The sequence below is a fragment of the Chlorocebus sabaeus genome, chromosome 4 (genome assembly GCF_047675955.1).
Source record: "Chlorocebus sabaeus isolate Y175 chromosome 4, mChlSab1.0.hap1, whole genome shotgun sequence".
Classification (NCBI taxonomy): domain Eukaryota; kingdom Metazoa; phylum Chordata; class Mammalia; order Primates; family Cercopithecidae; genus Chlorocebus; species Chlorocebus sabaeus.
This window is the reverse complement of record NC_132907.1, coordinates 80,001,928-80,022,186: the sequence shown is the minus strand read 5'-3', so window position 1 is coordinate 80,022,186 and position 20,259 is coordinate 80,001,928. Positions and strand designations below refer to the sequence as shown.

Here is a 20,259-nt window from a genome sequence, read left to right as displayed (position 1 = left end):
GCGGGGTGGCGGGCGCCTGTAGTCCCAGCTACTCGGGAGGCTGAGGCAGGAGAATGGCGTAAACCTGGGAGGCGGAGCTTACAGTGAGCTGAGATCCGGCCACTGCACTCCAGCCTGGGCGACAGAGCGAGACTCCGTCTCAAAAAAAAAAAAAAAAAAAAAAAAAAGTTACAAGGTTTCCTTGGTTTCATAGTTGATGATTTTAAAAGTGAAACTGTCTTGATTGTATTAGTAGAACCTCTTAGGAACACAATGGAATGGCCCAGGCTTCCAGCCCCATGCCTCTAGGGACCTCTCCCTTAAGCTGTGTCCCTACTGATTTTGGTCAGCACACACGGGCAGCATGTAACCTGACAGAGCCTGACTCCTGTATAATTAAAATCATAGCACCCAAATCCCAGATTCTTAAACTACCATGGTCTTTGTAGAATTGGGAGATGGAGTGAATTGGAGGTGGCAAGGAGCACTTGTTGGTGCTGCCACCTTTGCGCTGGGCCTGTGCATCTGTTCCTCCCTCTCCACAGCCACCCGCACCCTTGGGGCACCAGAGGCTGGGCAGCCTCTTTGTAAAGGCCCCTCTTTCTCCCTCTGGACGGCATAGGCTCCTCACTGACTGGGTGTAGGGAGAGAAGAGGTAGGGCGTCTTCATTTATTGAGCCTTCACCCTTGCTCACCTCGAAGCTACCCTGGGAGGTCGGAACAGCTGGGGTCTTGAATTCACCTGCAGAGGGAAGGTGTGAGGATGGGGTTGGCTTAATTAACAGATGTAGCAGGTGTCAGCAGAAGCCGTGGGATCAGGAACAGATTATTTGAGAAAGACTGCATCTGTTTTCTTTCTACAACCTGAGAGGAGGCTGAGGTAGAGGTGACTGGATGTGACTACATTTGACCAACTTTTGAAATGACAGTGGAGCCTTACCAGATGGTCTTGAAAGAGGCAACTTAAAAAAAAAAAAAAGCCCTTCCCAAGTTGTAGTACCTTCTTAACCAGATGCTATAAAATACGACATTGAAACAATAATCAGTTTGGCTTTGTTTATACTTGTTTACAGAAGAAAAAGGTTACTTTCTTACTGTAAACTCACTTGTGGCAATTTTGTGCCTTGTTCAAGATTTTTGCTTCATTAAAAATTAAGCATCTTTTATGTAAGACTCTTTGCAGACACTTCGGTATGTCAAGGCCTTTGCTTTACATGCCATGTCTGTTGATAGCTGCAGCTGCTTTTCCTTCCTGATAATTCTACGTCGATTCCTCTCTCACTCTCTCCAGCTGTGGCCTCACCGAGCACCTGGCCACCATACTAGACTTCCTGCCTGCAGACTTGCCACCTTGTTGGTGATTTTCAGGGTGGCTGCTCAACCGTGTTTGCTGTTAGGTGCCCACTGAGAGGCAGGCCTCGTAACTGGCCTGCCACGGGATGTCAGAGTGGCAGGAATGCCCCAGAGGTTGAACTCACATTCTATAACAGGTCTCACCTGTATCCCCGAGGGACTTCATCTGTGTCCTTTTTCAGTGGCACCTGTGCTTTCTGTTGCTGCTTCTCTTAAAAAGAACAAAAGGTGGCAGGAGAGTCCAGGAAACGATTAGATGTCCCTGAGACATCTCCTTTCAAACTGACCTTTCTAGATCTGAAGTACTCCCTTTAAATGGGGTTACTTGTATATAAACCAGGAATACACGTGTTTATTTTTAAACCAGAGGGCATCATCCCTCTGGAGTAGCCTGGCCCTGGGCTTTCTGCAGCTCACTGCCAGGGGAGCAGAGGGACAAGGTTGTACAGCCTTCTTGCCTTGGCCAGCCTCCCTAGGTGCCATTCATTGGGGGAGAGGTTGAGGGGAGTGGAAGGAGGCAAACCATGGGGGAGCTGACCCCAGGGCAGACCCAGCAAGACGGGCTTGTATACTTGGGGCTCCTGGACTTGCAGTATGCACGCTGCTATCATTTCGCCTCACTGGGGCAGCCTGGCCCCAAAAGTACAATTAGCCATTCATTTAACCAGGGAAATAGCTTCTGTATCAGCACAAGTTTTAGCCACTGATGCAAGTGACTCTGGTCATATCACTGTTACTCCAGCAGTAGTCAAGACAAACTTTGCTCAAGAAAAGGAAATGCTGATTTCAAGGAGGACAGGAGCTCTGCACTTGCCATGTGCACCATGGTCTTCTGGGTATGGGAAGAAAATAGAAAAATCTTTTAAGAAATACTTATGGCTTATTTTTAAATGCCTATTTAGGGGTATGTGTTACTACATACATACTATACTAGTACAGTATAGTACCTGTGTAATTTAGGATTGAGGGTACGTAGTGAAATTCTTTAGTGACAGGATTTTATTTATTTATTTATTTTTGAACATCTCTCACCCTGTCACCCAGGTTGGAGTGCAGTGTCATGATCTCGGTGCATTGCACCCTCTGCCTCCTGGGCTCAAGTGATCTTCCTGCCTCAGCCTCTTGAGTAGCTGGGACCACAGGCGCGTACACCCATGCCCGGCTGATTTTTTTTTTGTGGAGACAGGGTTTCGCCATGTTGCCCAGGCTGGTCTTGAACTCCTGAGCTCAGGTGATCTGCCCGCCTCGGCCTCTCAAAGTGCTGGGATTGGTTACGGGCATGAACCACCACACCTGGCCAGTGATGGGATTCTTGATCAAAAGTGTTTGAAGAGTGTGCCTTTAAAGTGGTGGTTCTCAAAGTGTGGTCCCAGGAACCCCTTGGGCTCCCTAAGACCTTTGTAGGGAATCTCTGAGTTAAAACTATTTTCACAACAGTCAAATAAAGTCTTAGCTAGCTATTTCTCACTTTCATTCTCTCCAAAGTGTATGCTGAAGTCTTCCCGAGGCTGCCTGACATGTGACACCACAACAGATCAAAGACAGAAACATGTGAGAGTTTAGATGAGTTCTCTTAAACCACACATTAAAGGGAGTCTCAAAACTGTGAAACAGTGCTGGCCTTCTTTCTGATTTTTTTTTTTTTTTTTTGGAAAAAGTATTTTATGTTAATATGTAATGAATTTATTATTACTTTGAAGAAATTATTTTAAAAATTTCTCTCAGATTTAATTTCTAATATGGTAAATACCCATATGAGATATCTAGGTATTAGGTTGACAGAATAGTAAAGTAAGTAATAAATAGAACCCATGTAAAGCAAAAGTTTACAGAAGGAAAAGGTTACTTTCTTACTGTAAACTCACTTGTGGCAATTTTGTGCCTTGTTCAAGATTTTTGTCTCATTAAAAATTAAGCATCTTTTATGTAAGACTCTTTGCAGACACTTCAGTATGTCAAGGCCTTTGCTTTACATGCCATGTCTGTTGATAGATTCAGTTGCTTTTCCTTCAGTAGTTCCCCGCCCCCCCAAGATGGAGTCTTGCTCTGTCACTCAGGCTGGAGTGCAGTGGCGTGATCTCGGCTCACTGTAACCTCTGCCACCCAGTTTCAAGCAATTCTCCTGCCTCAGCCTCGTGAGCAGCTGGGATTACAGGCACCCGGCTAATTTTTGTATTTGTAGTAGAGACGGGGTTTCATCATGTTGGCCAGGCTGGTCTCGAACTCCGGGATCCTCAGTAGTTTTTAAGAGGTATAAAGAAGTCTTGGGCCTCAGACCCTCAGGAACTGCTTGCTCCCTGGAGGACCGTGATCGCCTTGTCTGGGTAGTGCATTCTAATAGTGTGCCATATGAGGTGCCTGGAAAGGAAGGATGCAGGAAGTGGGGAGTCCTGTGGACGGCCAGGCCATCTTTCTACCGTTGGTCTTGGCTCTGTCCTCCCGCGAGAAAGGCAGGAAGGTTTTTGGTCTCCACCCTCCTCCTCCTGTTTCTTCTCCAACCACACCAGTAGCATAAGTGGGTTATTGTATATTAAACAGGCTTTGGTGGGCTCCTCTCAGACCCTAATACCAACCTGTAGCATTATTTCTATGGGAAAATATAGTTTTAAAATTGAGAAACAGCAGTCTTCTTAGCAAAGTTTTGGAACCCAGACCACTTGGAGTTTGGAGACTGAGTTTATGGGCAGGTCTCCCCAGCAGTTCCTTTTTGGCACTTACTTGTAGGGAATCTTAAATGGGAGGCACTATTAGAGGAATTCAGTTAAGACAGAAATAGAAAAGGAAACAATGGGTTATCCTGTTCTTTCAGTCTCACACTTTTAAAGCAAAATATGAAAATCTAGTTTGCTGTTTTATTAGTTCAGAGAGTTTAGACTCCAAAATTGATTTCAGATTAATCTCTTGTCCATTAATATGCCTGTTTTTGTATTCTTCTTCAACTCATTTGGTAAAAGGTAGCAGCAAATGGTTGGATCCTTAAATACATAGACTGGTCTGACGGACAATACAAGCTTTAAAGAGGATGTAGAGTACAATCATTTGGGAAAACAGTTTGATATTAACTCATAAACTTGGGCAAGTGTGTCAACAGTAAGCCAGCTGTTTAACTCTGACATATCTCTAGGCCTAGAGATACATTGGCAGTGAGTTCTGGGGTAGCGGACAGGGCTGTTCATGGCAGCATTATTTATAATAGCAAAAATGAGAGACAAAACAATTGTTCACTTGCAAGATTGCCAAAATAAGTTCATGCTGTAGTCATCGAATGGAACACTATGCAACAGTGAAATTGTATTAAATAAAACTCAGCACGCACATCAATGTAGATGAGTCATGCAGACTGGAGGCAAGTCACGGGAGAACGCAAGTACAGTTCCGGCATCCCTTCTCTGAAACGCTGGGCACCAGAAGTGTTTTGGATTTCGGATATTTTTGGATTTTGGAATATTTGCATATACAAAATGAGACATCTCGAGGATGAAACTCAAGACCAAACACAGAATTCATTTATGTTTTGTATATACCTTATACATATAGCCTGAAGGTAATTTTATACAATATTTTAAATAATTTTGTACATAAAGTTTTGATGTGCTTTGATTGAGACCTGTCACGTTACATCAGGTGTGGAATTTTCCACTTGTGGTAGAGTCATGTCGGTGTTCTGATTTTCTGATTAGAGGTGTTCAACCTGTAGCATGATTGCATTTATATAAAGCTCGAAAACAGGCAACACAGCAATATATTGTATACTAATAGATTAGGTTTATAAATGGCAAAACTGTAAAGAAAAGTAAGGAATGAATGACATACTAGTCTGCTCTTGTGTTGCTATAAAGAAATATTGGAGACTGGGTAATTTATAAGGAAAAGAGGTTGATTTGGGCTCATTGTTCTGCAGGCTGTGTGGGAAGCACTGTGCCAGGATCTGCTTTTGGTGAGGGCCTCAGGAAGCTTCCACTTGTGGCTGAAGGTGAAGGGGGAGCCAGTGTCTCACATGGTGAAAGAGAAGAGAGAGAAGTGGGAGGTGCTACTCTCTTTTAAACAACCAGGTTTCACGTGAACCAAGTGAGAACTCACAAAGACAGCACTAATACATTCATGAGGGATCCGCGCCCATGACCCAAACACCTGCCCCACGCCCCACCTCCAGCACGGGAGGTCAAATTTCAACATGAGATTTGGAGGGAACAAAACATCCAAACTATATCAGATGGTTATGCTGAAAGTCCGCACAGGGGTTATGTCGAGAGCCAGGGAGGTGTGTATGATCGGAGAGGGGCATGGGGAAGGCTTCTTGGGTAGTATCAGTGTTCTGATTCTTTTTTTTTTTTTTTTTGAGACGGAGTCTCGCTCTGTCGCCCAGGCTAGAGTGCAGTGGCCGGATCTCAGCTCACTGCAAGCTCCGCCTCCCGGGTTCCCGCCATTCTCCTGCCTCAGCCTCCCAAGTAGCTGGGGCTACAGGCGCCCGCCACCTCGCCCGGCTAGTTTTTTGTATTTTTTTTTTTTTTTGATACAGAGGGGGTTTCACCGTGTTAGCCAGGATGGTCTCGATCTCCTGACCTCGTGATCCGCCCGTCTCGGCCTCCCAAAGTGCTGGGATTACAGGCTTGAGCCACCGCGCCCGGCCCTGATTCTTAAACTGGGTAGTGGTTTCAAACATATGTAATAAATACACACACCTTCTTATAGGTCACACCAATTCTCTTCCAAGTCTGGGGCCTATTTTGCTGAGACTTTCATTTTAGTAGCTGAAAGAATTAGAAGGTTTGATTAAAAAGCCTTTTTGTTTTCCCATAAAGTGAGTAATTGAATATTGAAAACCATCAGGCCCCTTAGAAGTTATTTGCTATAATGGCAACTGCCCCTTCTCCTCCTGTGTGGAGGTTTTGAAGGTGGTACAGTGTTTTGGTTGCAGAGGTGACTGATGTTATACTGTGAGCTTTCACAAAACCATCTGGCCTGACTTTTGCAAGAATAAAGAAGGAAAACTTAGTGTGGCTTTTCATCACTTTAAACAAATGAGTTCAGCCTGTAGCATAGTGGGCCAGGGGTGTGGCACTAAGGGCAGTGTGTGTACAAAGGCCGGCATCTTTGTCTGTGTGTCCAATCACAGTTCCCTGTGGTGTTTGCCTCTGTGTCAAAGTAGAGTGGGAAGATCCTGTTTATTTTTGATCATCTGTTAAAGTGAGAGATGTTCGCTTATTGAAAAGGGAGCCCAAAGGTGGAAGCCGAAGATGGGAGGAGAGTGAGGTCTGTCTGTGCCTCTGGCGACCTCTTGCTGTCCAGTCACGGCTGTCCTGGCGAGAGCACAGGCGCCCTCTTGCCCTCTGGACACTAGACAGGCTTCCACAGGCATCTCCCCCAGATGCAGGGGCCACTAGCAAGGCCGAGGCCCCAGTTGCGAAGTGTTGTGATAGCATTCACTGTCACCTGTCCCACCTCCCTCCTTCAAGGGAGACATGGAATTCTTAGCACAAGTAACAAGATGGCAGAAAGGGAAGACTCAGGTTATTGAAGCTTTTCTTGCCACCATTTGGGAGAGAGGTAGTAGTCTCTTCCAAAAAAAAAAAGAATTTTGCTCACGTGACTTTTTGGCTCATGTGTTTCCGTTTCTGGTTGTTTCCTGATTGGCCCTTTTCCACAGCCAGGAGCAAGGCTGAGCAGGACCCTGAGACTGCTCAGGTGCCTGTGAGGTGGGGAAGGGGGACAGACGGGGCATGGGAAAGATCTTCCAGAGTGGCCTGACTTTCCCATTGCCTTATAGTTCCTTAAATTATTTATAGTCCACCTGGGAGAAGTTATGGAGAAATTATTTATAGTCAGGTTAATTTACCATGATTGTGTGGATTTTAAAAAATATGTCTATTTGTTAGTGGCTTGTAACAATAATTACATGTCTCAGTCTGTTCTTTTAGTTTTAAGTAAAGATGTCTGTCTTTATAGAATACAATAATTTTAGGTAAATGGGCAAAAATTCCCAAAATTCAGTTATTTAAAGCACTTACCAAACTTGTACAGCTAAGAGTAAGCTTCAGATATTAATACTATAGTACTGTTTCAACTGCTACTGATAGCATTTATGAGTGAGTTCTGTGAGCGATGATTCTTAGGCTGTCCATTTCACAGATGAGGAAGCGAAGGTATGGAGCGACTAGGTACCTGCCCACAGTCACCCACCTGGGAGGTGGCTATCCCAGGCTCCTAACTAGACACCTAAGTAACTCTTGACACAAAATTTCGTTTTGAGTTGTGGCACCATTGTGGCTTGCAGCGGATCTGCTTAAAACTTCTAATGCAGTGAAGTGCAGCTTTGCCTGTCCCCACTGTGAGCGTGCCCCTGAGTCCTCTCCACACCTCGTCTCCATGTGTGTAGCTCCCTTTTAAGGTGACTTCTTGTAACCCTATGTCATCTCCTCTGCTGGATCCCAGCTCCTGGGGCAGCAGGCGCCCTGAGGTCTCCCTGCAGGGCACTGGAACGATGCTGTAGGGGCAGAGAGCTGTCTGGTGAGTGAGTGCCACACACCTTATTTAAATGTCCTTACTGCACTGCCGTTTTTATCACTATACTGGGTTTAATTTGGAAAACGATATTCCCTGTGCTTTCTAGTAGATAAGATACTGAGATGTCCTGTCAGGAATGTAGCAATTAGGAGACTGGAAAAAGGAAAACAGATTCCACAGCCTACAAGACGTTCAGCTTTGCAGAGTCTTTTAGGATCTTACCCCACCCAGATTGGGCACTGCAGGGCAGGTGTCTAAAGATATAAAACTGCGGAAGAGCTTGGTGTGCCTCTCGCCTTCTACCTCCCCAGTATTTATTGAGGGCCCCCGGTAGCAAGCAGGAGGAGGCCCTGTGGCCCCAGCACCAGCCCAGTTGCCTCTAGCTATCTCAGCCTCCTGCACCGCAGCAGTGGCCCAGGGGGATAATGAGTGAGATGGTCACACAGTTGGAGCTGCTTCTGTGGGAACTTTTTGTGATCACTGGATTAGCTGTGCCCTGTCATTTCAAGACGGCAGAAGCAGATGAGGGCTGCTGCCCTGCTGGGTGATGGGCTCCAGGGCACTGCTGTACAGCCCTCTGAGCCTGTGCTGGCTTCGAGTTCCTAAACACCAACCTCCCCTGGGGTAATCCAAGGGAGGAAACGCCACCAGGCCACAAGCGAGCTGGTCATTTCCTCAAGCTCACTTGGGTCTCCAAGCAGTGATTTCCTCCTGAGGCTTCCCTCTGCCGGCTCCTGGAGGGTCCTCATGCCTTCGGTCTTCCTTAGTGTGTGTGTTTGCATCGTTCTCTTGACCAGTGAATGTGCTTGAATATGGATACAGATGCCAGAAGAGAGGTGAGTCCATCCCAGCAAATCTGTTTCTATGTCAAAAGTTGTTTTCCCATCAGTATATTTAGATTATTTGGCTTAATAAACATTTTTAACCAGAATTAAAAAACAAAAACAAAAACAAAAAACACCACTCTGCTTTTGTCTGTATGCAGAAGGGAATTTGAGGGGAAAGAGGTAGGAGGAGAAGAATTGAAATGAATTTCTCTTTTCTCTTTGTTTTCTGCCTTAGCAGATGCATTACTTTTCTCAACCCTCTTTGTAATTTCTTAAATTTCTCATTAGCAATTCAGTAGGAGGGTAAATGATAGGGGGTTATCTACCAGAATTCTTTTTCTGCTTGGGAAAAGAGGGTGTAGGGCAGGACAGCAGCACCTGAGTTAATATGAGCAAAAGCCAGTGGTTGCCAGCATCAGTATAATCCTGAGACAGTTGGACAGGTATGGCCTCCGGGCTAACACATACTTGTTGAGCAGCCAAATCTTTCTACAACAAATAGAAGGATCTGGAAGAAAACTTCCAAATTAACTGTAGATTGCATTCTGAATTAAGCCTAAAAACAAATTACAAAGTGCCAGTTTTTTTTTTTTTTTTTTTTTTTTTTGAGTTGTCTTAACAGTAACAGGATTGCAGGATTGCTCCTACTGGGTTTCTTAGGCTGCTACAAGGCTGTCTGGCCTCTACGGGTCAATAAACATCTAAAGAGCAGGACTTGACTGGCCTCTGATCGGATGAATCCTCAGAGCATCAGATGTATTGCAAATTACATTCAGAGAAAAAGGAACAATGCTGTCAAAGTAGATTAACTGAAGTAACTTAGGCAAGGCAGTTTATATGTGAGCTATAAGGTGGGTTTCTAATATTAGAACATCACAGTATTAATCTTTGAACATGCTACTTACATTTATTCATTAATGTGCTTTGTGTTTCTAATCTCTATAGCAAGTGTTTCCAACCCTTTCAGAATGGTCTGGAACATCTTTTTTATATTAAGGGCTTATTTTTAGTGTCAGCGATAGATACAGCATTTCAGTGAAAAGTAACACTCTTAAATGGATTTGTCTATTTAATCATAACAGTATCTAAATCTCTTTATATATAACAATGTATTTTGGAAGACATACTTGTCTGTCAGCTCTTACTGAGTACATGGTTAAGGCTACTGGTTAGTCTAATGTGTGTTTTATTTTGTTTTGGAGTATAAGCTTCTTAAAATCAGGAACATGCCATTTAGGGGAAAAATCTCTGGGGTTTAAGAGAGTACCATGCATAAATATGTTTTTTATGAATGCCAAGCGATTAAACACAATTCTAAGCTTTATCAAGGGACTGACTGGCAGAAAGTTCTGCCAAATTCTTTGATGTTATTAAAGATTTATTTTTGTACTGAGTTTCATGTTAGAATCAAATCCATGCTTACTGAAGTGGAAATAACTTTTCAGACCTTCAGTTAAAAATTCTGTTGTTCGTTTGTGGCATTTACTTTACATTATATATTAATAGGAGTAAATGAATTAACAGGATTTTTGCAATGGGCATGGACCTAAAGTATCTTAACGTTGTGGAGAACATTAGGAGAAACTTTGGTATTTTATATGTGTAATTTAGTAACTCTGAATACTGTATGTTAAATTAGACATAATTACTGGTCACTCAGATTAATTGATAACTTGTTTAGACACTCAACTTTGGTGTATGTTTTCCCCGGGGGTGGAAAATGAATCAACACAGAATACTGGAATAGAGGGGATTGTAGGCATTTGTTGGTGAGCAAGGCCCCCGGATGAGGATCGTGGCTTCAGTGACTAGTACCTGCACCTACCCTTACCCCCCCACCCTTAAACCCCTTTTTGTTTATCTGTGGAGGAAACATTCATTCAGAATCAGAACCTTTGAGTTTTAGGGTCAGCAGGAGGTAAGGCTGGGGTAGAGGATACTCATGTGGAAATAAGCTAGAATAAGCCAAATTTTAAACCCAAATCGTGGTTCAGTGCTGGGAATTCAGTTCCTTTTTCTTCTGGAAACGTATAGACTGTCTGGAACACTTTGGCTTGGCCTACCTGTTGTATAGTGTTTGTTCTGTACCCTTCGTACTCACAGTCAGTCCCAGGCAGGATTTTGAGTAAAGTAGTACAGATGTTCTGAGGAGTTACTGTTTGTGCTGTGAGGGCTCACAGAGGCTTAGCTTGTGTTCGGTTAATGTGGCAGCAAATGGAGTCACGTGAGCCCTCAGTAGGCTGCCTCCAGCCAGCCTTCTGGTGCTGAGGGACCTGAGACAGCAGTGTGGGCTAACATTCAGAAGGAACAAAGAGGGCTGCTCAGCTCTGAGGTGTGTGGAGTTGACTCGGCTTGCTGCTTCCATCATGCTTGGTCTGTTTACAAAATCTCATAATGAAAACATTTCAATGTCACTTTAAATTCTTGGGGGAAAAGCCCACTGACTGCAGAGAAGCAGAGCTGTGAGGCTCTGTGTTTCCTGCTTAGAAACCACTTCCCTGGAGGCTTGAGTTTCCTTTGGTTGTGGAGGTGCTGGAACAACAAGCCTCCCAGTTCACTTCTTCCAAAGCACAAGCCATCTCTTTCCATCAGAGATGATTGGTTTCCTTGGTTTGGGCAGGTAACTTTTAAATTATGTTGTGAAAACTTAAGGTAATAACCCTTTTCTCCTTTGAAATATAGATAGATAATATGTAAATGCAATTTTATGTACTAGTCAGTCACCAAATATACTAGACAGAGAATGAATGGAGTCACTTTAGCTTTTCAAAGGAGTTTTTATAGCCAGTTGCATGTGTCGGAGCTGTCGCTATTGCTCTGTGCCTAAATGGATACTCTGCCCAGAACCACGAATTGTAGAGTACCACCTGTTTGCTACCTTGAGGTTTAGTTAGCTGGGAGTTAAGTTCATACTCTGCGCCATGGCAGTCTGCTCAGTGAGACTGCCATGCAGTGGGACCCAGCGTAGCCCCTGGAGCCCAGCTGCTAATAGGAACACCGAGAAGTCTTTGGAAATTTCCCCTGCAGTGCAATAAGGATTTGGGGTGTTGTGGGAGTGCATTCCGGGGGTGTCTAGTCTAGCAGTGGTGACTCCAGACCGGGGGCAGGTGAAGAAGAAGTGTGTGTTGGGAGCGGGGAGGGGAAGGCATGTGTATGGAGGTTTGGTGGTGAGATGGAGGTGTGGCTTCCCTGCAGGTGACTGCAGTTCCTGGAGTGAGTGAGCCTGGGGAGAGGGTAGTGGTGAACCAGTGAGGTTGTGGAGGCAGCATATATCAGGTCATGAGGGACTGTAGTTGAAGGCACCAAGAAATCATTGAAGAATTTTAGGGAAAATGATGAGATCTTTGTTTGAGAAACATGCTAGAGAGAGTGGCAGAATGCATTCAAGGGAATTACGAACATCTATTAGGAGATTGCTGGAACAGCACATGAGGGCAATGCTGGCGGAGACATGGGTGCTTCGTGGGACTGTGGAGTCCCTGCAACTCCTTGTTTCGTGGAAGTAGGGGATGGGAGAGAGGATGGAGGACAGGGAGAAGCCTGGTTCCTGGTTGGGCCATGAGGTCGATGGTTTATGAGGTAGGTACTGTGCTGGGACCTACACTGTGGGGAGCAGGTTTGTGGGGATGAGCATGAAGCAGGGTTGGACGTTCAGGGGGGCATGGCTATCCTACAGGCATGTGGATGCCTCTTCTTCGTGGCACTTCTTTGTTCCAGTGATGGCCAGTTTCCTACCTATCAGTCAAAACCTACTGTAATAGCCTACCCCACCCCCGCTTTCTTCGCTTCCATGAATGTTTTGTGTTTTTGTTTCTCTGCATCTGTTGATGCTGCTTGCTCTGGCTGGAGTGCTCTCTGTTTTCCAGTTTGCCCAGTTTTGGACTGTTTCTTCCACACTTTGCACAGATCTTTTATTTGATAGGTCATCTTCTCCTATTCTCATCCCTCTGGCCCTGATTTTTCCATGCCAAATATCTGTACCACAGAACTGACCACTTATGTGTTGCTTTCTTTCCCAAACAGGCTAAGGTAAACGAAGGCTCTAGATTACACTTTGTGTATGAGCACCCCCCGACTCCATGCAGAGCTAGTCCATGTGCACTGAGAGAGGTTTTCAGATAATTAGTTTATATCACTTCTCTGTGGTTGAGAGCCCCTCTGGCCCCAGTTCCTTATGTAGTAATCAAAAAGATAATAGAGGAAAAGGAGTAGAATTATAGCTTTATTTTCTGAAGCCTTTTACAGAATATGATTGTCATCTGCATTAAAACACATGGGGCCGTTGAGTTTTTTCTTGTTCTTCTTTTTCTTTTTCTGAAGAAGAGTAAGAGTGCTCAAATGTATAGAAGACTGATACAATGATTGAATAGGGTTTCTTTTAGCAGTCAACCTTCTTGATCTGATGTGTACAAACCACTTGATATGATAATCAAATTGTAGCAGTGCTATCCCTCTGGTTCATTTAATACACTCTAAATTTCTAAATGACTTTCCTGAGACACTTCGGTAAAGCAAGTCTTTGGAGCAGGTCAGCATCACAGAACCCTGTATGTGCATGTGTGTGTGTGTGTATGGGTTAGGGATTGTATGTATGTAGATAAGGGTGGGGTAACTCCAGTTCCAGAATACAGCCTCAGAGGCCTCCCTGACAGGCTTTACAGGGACATGCACAGACAGGTAGACGAATGTGTTCTTTATTCTGGCATTAGGCAAACAGGATCAGTTTTCTCTGTGCATAGCTCTGTGCCCATCCCTGGGGTTCCAAACATGAATGGCATACCTGGCACGTGGTTTCTTTTTTGACTTATGAGATTGTAAGAAATAGAGTCCCTTTTATAATACTACTACTTTTTGACTATCAAAATATTCCCTTCCATTGGTCTATTAGTTACACTTTTAAATTAACTTCCATTGCACAGTTAATACATAATTAAAACATCAAACCTTAAGAGTTCTACAGATTGTTTCATTTACATTAAAAAATATGTATTTGTTTAAAAAACGTGTTTTTTTGTTATGGTCTTTTTGGTTATTTTGGTTGTCTTTTGTATTTTATAAGATACTAAAAACTAACTATTTTAAGTTGAAATGTCTTTTAACTCCCTTGAATTAATAAAAAATATGCTACTTTCTTTCTTTGAGGTATGCTGTTATAGGCTGTTGCTTCTAAAATCATGTGAAGGGACACATTAGCCAGTCCAACAGTTATAACCATAAAGATTATAGGTAAAAACTGTAATGCTATACTGTGAAACCCCATCCATATTCTTGTGTGATCTTGTCTGTGAACATGTCCATATTCTTGACGTAAGTCGTAATTCATTTTATACGCATTTTATAAGTGTGGATTGTGATATATTTATGTTAAAAATAATATAAGCATTGTATTATTATTATTATTATTATTTTTTTACATATTAGAAAAAATGAGGGATATCTTCCCCCCACCCTTTAACATGTTCATAAAGGATCTAGGCTTGTTGAAATGCCTCCTTCCTATGCATCACTTCTAGATGCGTGCACAGCTAAAACCCTTGATAGCACAAACATCGTGCAGCCAGCCACGCGCGGCCGCTCCCAGTGCTGAGAGCATAATCCTGCGGGCTCCGCAGAGAAGTAGCCGGCACGGAGAGGGTGACGTCACCTCCCTCTGCGCACGCGCTTGCCGAGCGAGGGCGGTGCCTGCCAAGCTGATGCAGATTTGTCACCCTGCTCTTTGTGTGCAGGCGTGCGCGCGCGAAGTTTCCCCTAAATTAACTAATGAGTAAAATTCGGTAATCACCACCAAGACCCGGTACTAATAGGAAGCTCCGGTTTACTATTTAACCCTCTTTTTCTGGTTGTTTAAAAATACTGGCTTATTTATTAACATTTTTGTTACTGCTGCAACCTGTGTTTTTTTTTAAGTATGTAGGATTCTTTTTTTTTTTTTTTTTTTTCAATCTCTTCCCACAGATTATTTTCCAGTTTAGTAAACACTAACTTGGAATAGCTGACAGGCAAATGAAACCCCTGCGAATGGGTGAGGAGCACGGTTTCTCTTGTGGGCTTGGCTGCCTTTAAAGGAGGAGACACAGCCAGTTCAGAACCGCATCAGTTCATTTTGTTCAACAGCTCAAATGGTCAAGGAATAACCGTGTTTCTTCTAACAATTTTAAAAACTCATTCGACTAGTTTAATTTGAAGATTATGTAAAATTTCAGATTACTAGTATCTGCCAGTAGTCCTGGGAGAAATACAGGATTAAAAAAATAATAAAACCTACATTTTACTTAAAAAAATTTTTAAAATTTGATTCATGGTTTCACTCATTTGATTCATCTTTGTGCCACTTTTGTAAAAATACCATTTTTAACATGCTATATAAAACTTTTGTTGCTCATTGTGAAAATATTTCTAGGGTGCTTTTTATTATAAATAAATTGGAGAGGGGCTTGTTGTTCCTGGACTGTTTGTTATTGTTGTCTTAAATTTAATGTCACAGAGGTGACCAAGTGAGTGAGCATTCTGGTCATCAGTGACTCGCTTAGAAGGGTATTTGTCTCAGTGCAGCACCTCTTTGCGGGGTCTCAGGATGAAAGATGAGTAATTGATTTGATCAGTGGGGTATTAGATAGTTGAAGTTCCAGACTGTCGGTTCAGTGGAAAGATGTTTCACTGTTGAATGATAACTTGCAGAATATTTCTTGTTAGGGCAGGAAGGTTAATTTTCCATCTTATGAATATAAATCATACTATGATTGAAGGCTGAACTATACCTAACATACTTCACAAAACAAAGGTAGAAAGTACTAAGGAATATTGGAGTTCTTGTGTAGGGGTTCAGGGCAAGCCGCTGTAGAAATATATTAATTTGTTGGTTGAGTTCATTCATTGAATCATCCATCCATCTTTCTTTTTCTTTTTTCTTTTTTTTTTTCTTTTTTTGGAGACAGAGTCTCTTGTCTGTCGCTCAGGTGTGCAGTGGCATGATCTCGGCTCACTACCACCTCTGCCTCCTGGGTCCAAGTGATTCTTCTTTCTCAGCCTCCTGAGTAGCTGGGACTACAGGTGTGCGCCACCACTCCCAGCTAATAATTTTTGGTATTTTAGTAGATGGGTTTCACCATTCTGCCCAGGCTGGCCTTGAACTTCCGAGCTCAGGCCATCTGGCTGCCTTGGCCTCCCCGTTCATCCATCTTTCTACCCAGCCATCCCACATCTGGTGAATGCCCTTTGCCTGGCCCTATCCTAGGCGTCTAGGATACAGCAGGGCACAAAACAGACATGTCCTGTGGCAAATTGGCTGGTCTTGAGAAAAAGAGGCAACTATTCACTTGATAAAGAATATAATGTTTATTATTAAGGAATAGAAGTGATTTGGGAGTCCAGATTTAACATTTATGCTCACACTGACATGCTGTTGAACCAAATAGTAATTTGAAAGGTGGTAACAGAACTAATTTTGGCAAGTAATATGCTGAAACTTGTGGTTATTTTAAAATTAGTGTATTAAAATCTCTAAACATTCCAATTTATTTTAGGGAAAAGCAGTTTTTTTGTGTGTTGGCTTGAAAGCAGAAAGAAAACCATCAAGCACCACCTATATATATTTAGTTAACAACTCTAAAATCTGATTTTTTTAATCCAAACCTGTTTTCCTCAGTAGCATTCAACAAATATTAGTGTAAACTTTCTGAACATAGTCATTGTAGACTTGGTTCAGAAGAGTATTTGTTGCCTGCCTTTAAGGACTCCCCTGGGAAACATCTTCTTCACCTAGAGATAAGCCTCGGCTGACTCCGTTCTTGCTGTTTCACTGTTTCCCGAAGCTAGCTTTTCATTAGAGTCCATAATGGTTGCTGTATTTCAGATAGTAGCAAAATATGCTTCAAATTGTAACAGAAATCCCGTCTGTCTTTTGTGCACAGTTTAGTATGGGCTCTATATAACTTAAAAGATTATATAATTCAAAAAAATGGGTACAACTAAATGTCCCCCGATTTGGGCCATCTACCCTCTGGTTATCTCCTCTCAAGTTGCTCTTCTTTGTCTAGGCTTTCTGTTAATCCCAATTTTGCCAAATTTCTCTTTGTGGCACCCCCTTCCACCTGTTTAAGTAGCATTGGCAAACCCCCCTGGTGGCACTGAGAAGTACAAACGTTGCTGATGCTTGGTCTTTGGTACAAAGATAAGGTCTGGGATCCCAGCAGGGCCTCTCCGTGGTGGTATTTGCTGTTCCTGAACCTCTCTGTGACTGGAGAAGTGTGTGTTTCCAGGGGGCGCCCACCGAGGGCAGCCGTTGTTCAGTTAGTTTGGGAACCACAGCTAGATCCTTTAATGCATGAATGAAGAAAGCATTAGGAGTTGAGTCGTGTTGGCTGTGTAATCTGGAATCTGTGGAATGGCACAGAAGCCGTTTATTTTTAATTTTTTAGAACGTTTTTATAGTCCCACACTGTTTTCCTAAATAGCTCTTCAGGGCATGGAACACAGCCTGCCTTTTTGATCTGAGGAACTTTCATGGTTGGGTTCTTCCTGCTTTTTGTTGAAAGTTACATATGATATATTTAATCTGATTTTAGTATTTATACATGCTTCCTGAGTCCTTTGCTTATTGGGTGTTTTTTTTTTTTTTTTTTAAATGGAAATCAGATCTAAAATAATACCTAAGTGACCAGTCACCACAATAACCACAAACTCAGTTTCTTTGTGTGGTTAGTTTTATATGTTTGCCCCTTTTATATTTTCTTTCCTGTTTTCGAAGTATTAATTGATGGTTTAAATAAAATTAACATCTTTTTCAGTGACGGTCTACAAAAATATAGTTAAACTGGTTAGAATGTATATTCTAGTCTATGCGTGGACATGTATCTACGTCGCAATAAAAGTGAAGCACCTTTTCACATCAGTTTCTCATTAATTCATGTGCTTTTCTTCCTCTAGAAAGACTGAGTCTCCCTTAATTTGGGGGGAAACTGAGGGACCCATAGGTTAACATAACTACAGCTCTGAGAAATGAAAGGTCACATGGGAGTGAGTCTGTGACTCATAGTGGGACATAGGAAATTGAGACATTTGTTGAGTTCTGTGTTCTGTACCCTGCTTTCAAATAAATACGCTCTTCCTCCTGTGAGGTGGCCTGGAATATGGCAGCCCTCACTTCCATCTTCCACTCCACTGTGGGTATCAGTAAATACGTGTGATTCAGAAAGTTAGCAGTAATTTTCGAAAATGCTTTGGAATGATGACTCAAGTCACACAAGCCTCTATTGGGATATCAGCATTGGGATCAGGACGTTCTTCTTGGTGATGGCTGTGTGACTCACAAGTAGTGTAGGAGCCAGGGCTGCAGTTGGTGGTGACATTTCTCTGTCTGAGGGCCTTGTGTCCTGGTCATGACATGTGTGGGCGTGGATGTGGGAATGGTAGGAAGCATGCGTTTTCTCATCTGAGCAACAGAAGTGGAATCCTCCCTTCAAATACCTGTAGATAGGGATCTACAGCTGTCGCTTACTCCTTCCTAGTATTTGTCTGTCATGTGATCTGTCTCCTCCTCATTTGCCCGGGTCCCATAGCACTTCATGCTGCCTATGAACATTCCATAATCTGCCTTGTTTTATCAGTGTGTGTCAGCTTGTCTCTCTGAGGGTCGCTGGTGAGCCTTAGTCCTCTTTGCATTGCAGTTGCCCCTGTGCCATCTGTGTCCACGGCAGCCACAGCAGACGAAGTCAGTCTTTGTAGACACATTCACAGAGTTACAGTGACTGGCAGTGAATTGCTGACTAGATTGCATCCATTCAAGAGTTTTGAAGGAACCTGAGGATGAAATTGCAGAACTCTTGGCTCAGATGTTTTGCCTTTTATAAATAGCCGCTGTTTTCAAAGCTTGGTGGGTTGCCAGCACAAAGCATGGTACATTGGAAAGGAAAATGGCCTGGTGCTGTGGAGGCCCCAGCTCGGTCGAATCTCCCCATAACTGGCTGACTAGTTCCACGCAGCCTTCCTAGGACCTCATGATCCTCAGCCGGATGAGTTTGCTGTGAAGTCTGTGGTGATTGTCAATGTCATAGTTAAATCTCATTAAGCTGGGTTCCTTACACATGTGGACGTATTCTATGGACAGGAGTGATTTACATTAAGAAATCAGATCACACCGCTGATTTATTCATTCTTTGTTTCTATGAATGGTATGTTGTAGAGACTGAATTTTACTATATTCCTCCCGAAAGTGTTGATTTGGTTGCTGCTTGTTTGCCTGCTTCAGCAGGCATGTAATTTGGCCAGACCCACATGTGACTACACATTGTGTGTCTCTGCAGTGGGTAGCAACTCAAATTTTGATTTAGATCTTTAAATCCTTAGCAGGACTGCTTGGAATTCACCTGGTTTTGGTTTTAAAAGCTCCGCATTGCTTAGATGGGGCCCTGCCCTCAGGCTAACAGCCCTAATGATGGGATGTGTACCCAGGGTCATTTCCTTTTCCAGGTGTCTCTCCCAGCTTTTGTCATTCTCTAGTGTCTGGAGAGAGTCATTTTTTATAAATGTTCCCTGAAGCAGGGCTTTCCCAGGAGTTGCTGCTCAGGACACCAAAAGTGAAATAAATGTTCATTCCTTCACTTTCAGTACTTTCCTTACCTTCTAATTCCAATTCTACATCTTGCTGTGGTTGTATTACCATGCTAGCATTTGTGATGCTTTTCTTGTACTATTTTGGCAAAAACAAACACAAATGGGGATGGGGAAGTGGTGTTTTGTTTTTTCCTGGAGATTGTTCTGCTAACAATGTTAGTTACTAGTTTTGGTAGGCATCCCTGAACCTAGATTACCTCTGTTAGAGATTGCCAAGAGAAATATCCAGTTTTTATGATGAGTATGGACGTTTTGGATCCCAAATTACCACGTAGGCATTCACCCTGGTGAGCTGGGCTAGAAGTTTTTGGGCTGCAAGAATTCCTTTTGCTTAGATGGATTTAGGCCTAAATTGCCTACTGCATGCTCCTTTTCTACAATATTCCCACTGGACCTTCTAAGATACTGGAAGTAGGGGCAGAGTTGGTTTTTAGTGAGAAGAGGGACCTTGGCCACCTCTGAAACTGGAGTGGCACTGGGCCATATGACCACATTAGCCATTGACATTCCTCCAGGGGGCATGACCCAGAAAGCCTGGAAGGAGAGAGCCAGGCCCCAGCTATTTATAACCCCCCCTCTCCTTGCCACTGTGTATTTTTAACCAGACCCTGAAGTCTGACAGAATGAGGCACGGAGCTCCCCCTAGAGGTTTTAGCATGTCACAAGCAATTTTTATACAGCAATGTTGCTGTTTTCTTTGCTGGTGTCTACATTAATCTACATAAAAATTAAGATTTGGTAAATAATCTGGACTGATTTCATATCCTGTCTCCTTTTGGAACCAAGTCGTTATTGCTAGAAATGACTGAGAGCCTTTTGGGGACACGAGCCTCTGGGTCTGTGTGCAAATCATTATTCAACATTAAAATAGAAGATAGTTTGGTGATCACAGATGTGGAATTTAAATGTCATCCTGTGGTCATGTTTCTTAAGTTGATTTAATGGATGTGGATAAAGCTGCTGTGTTGGCATCGGATAGAATGTT

General features: G+C 43.1%; 1 protein-coding gene across 4 annotated transcripts in view; it reads left to right on the top strand.

Moving 5' to 3' along the window:
* The window catches only part of TRIO (trio Rho guanine nucleotide exchange factor), a 369,149-nt gene that overhangs the window by 110,376 nt on the left and 238,514 nt on the right, over nucleotides 1-20,259 (top strand). The gene's annotated exons all lie outside the window — the stretch shown is intronic.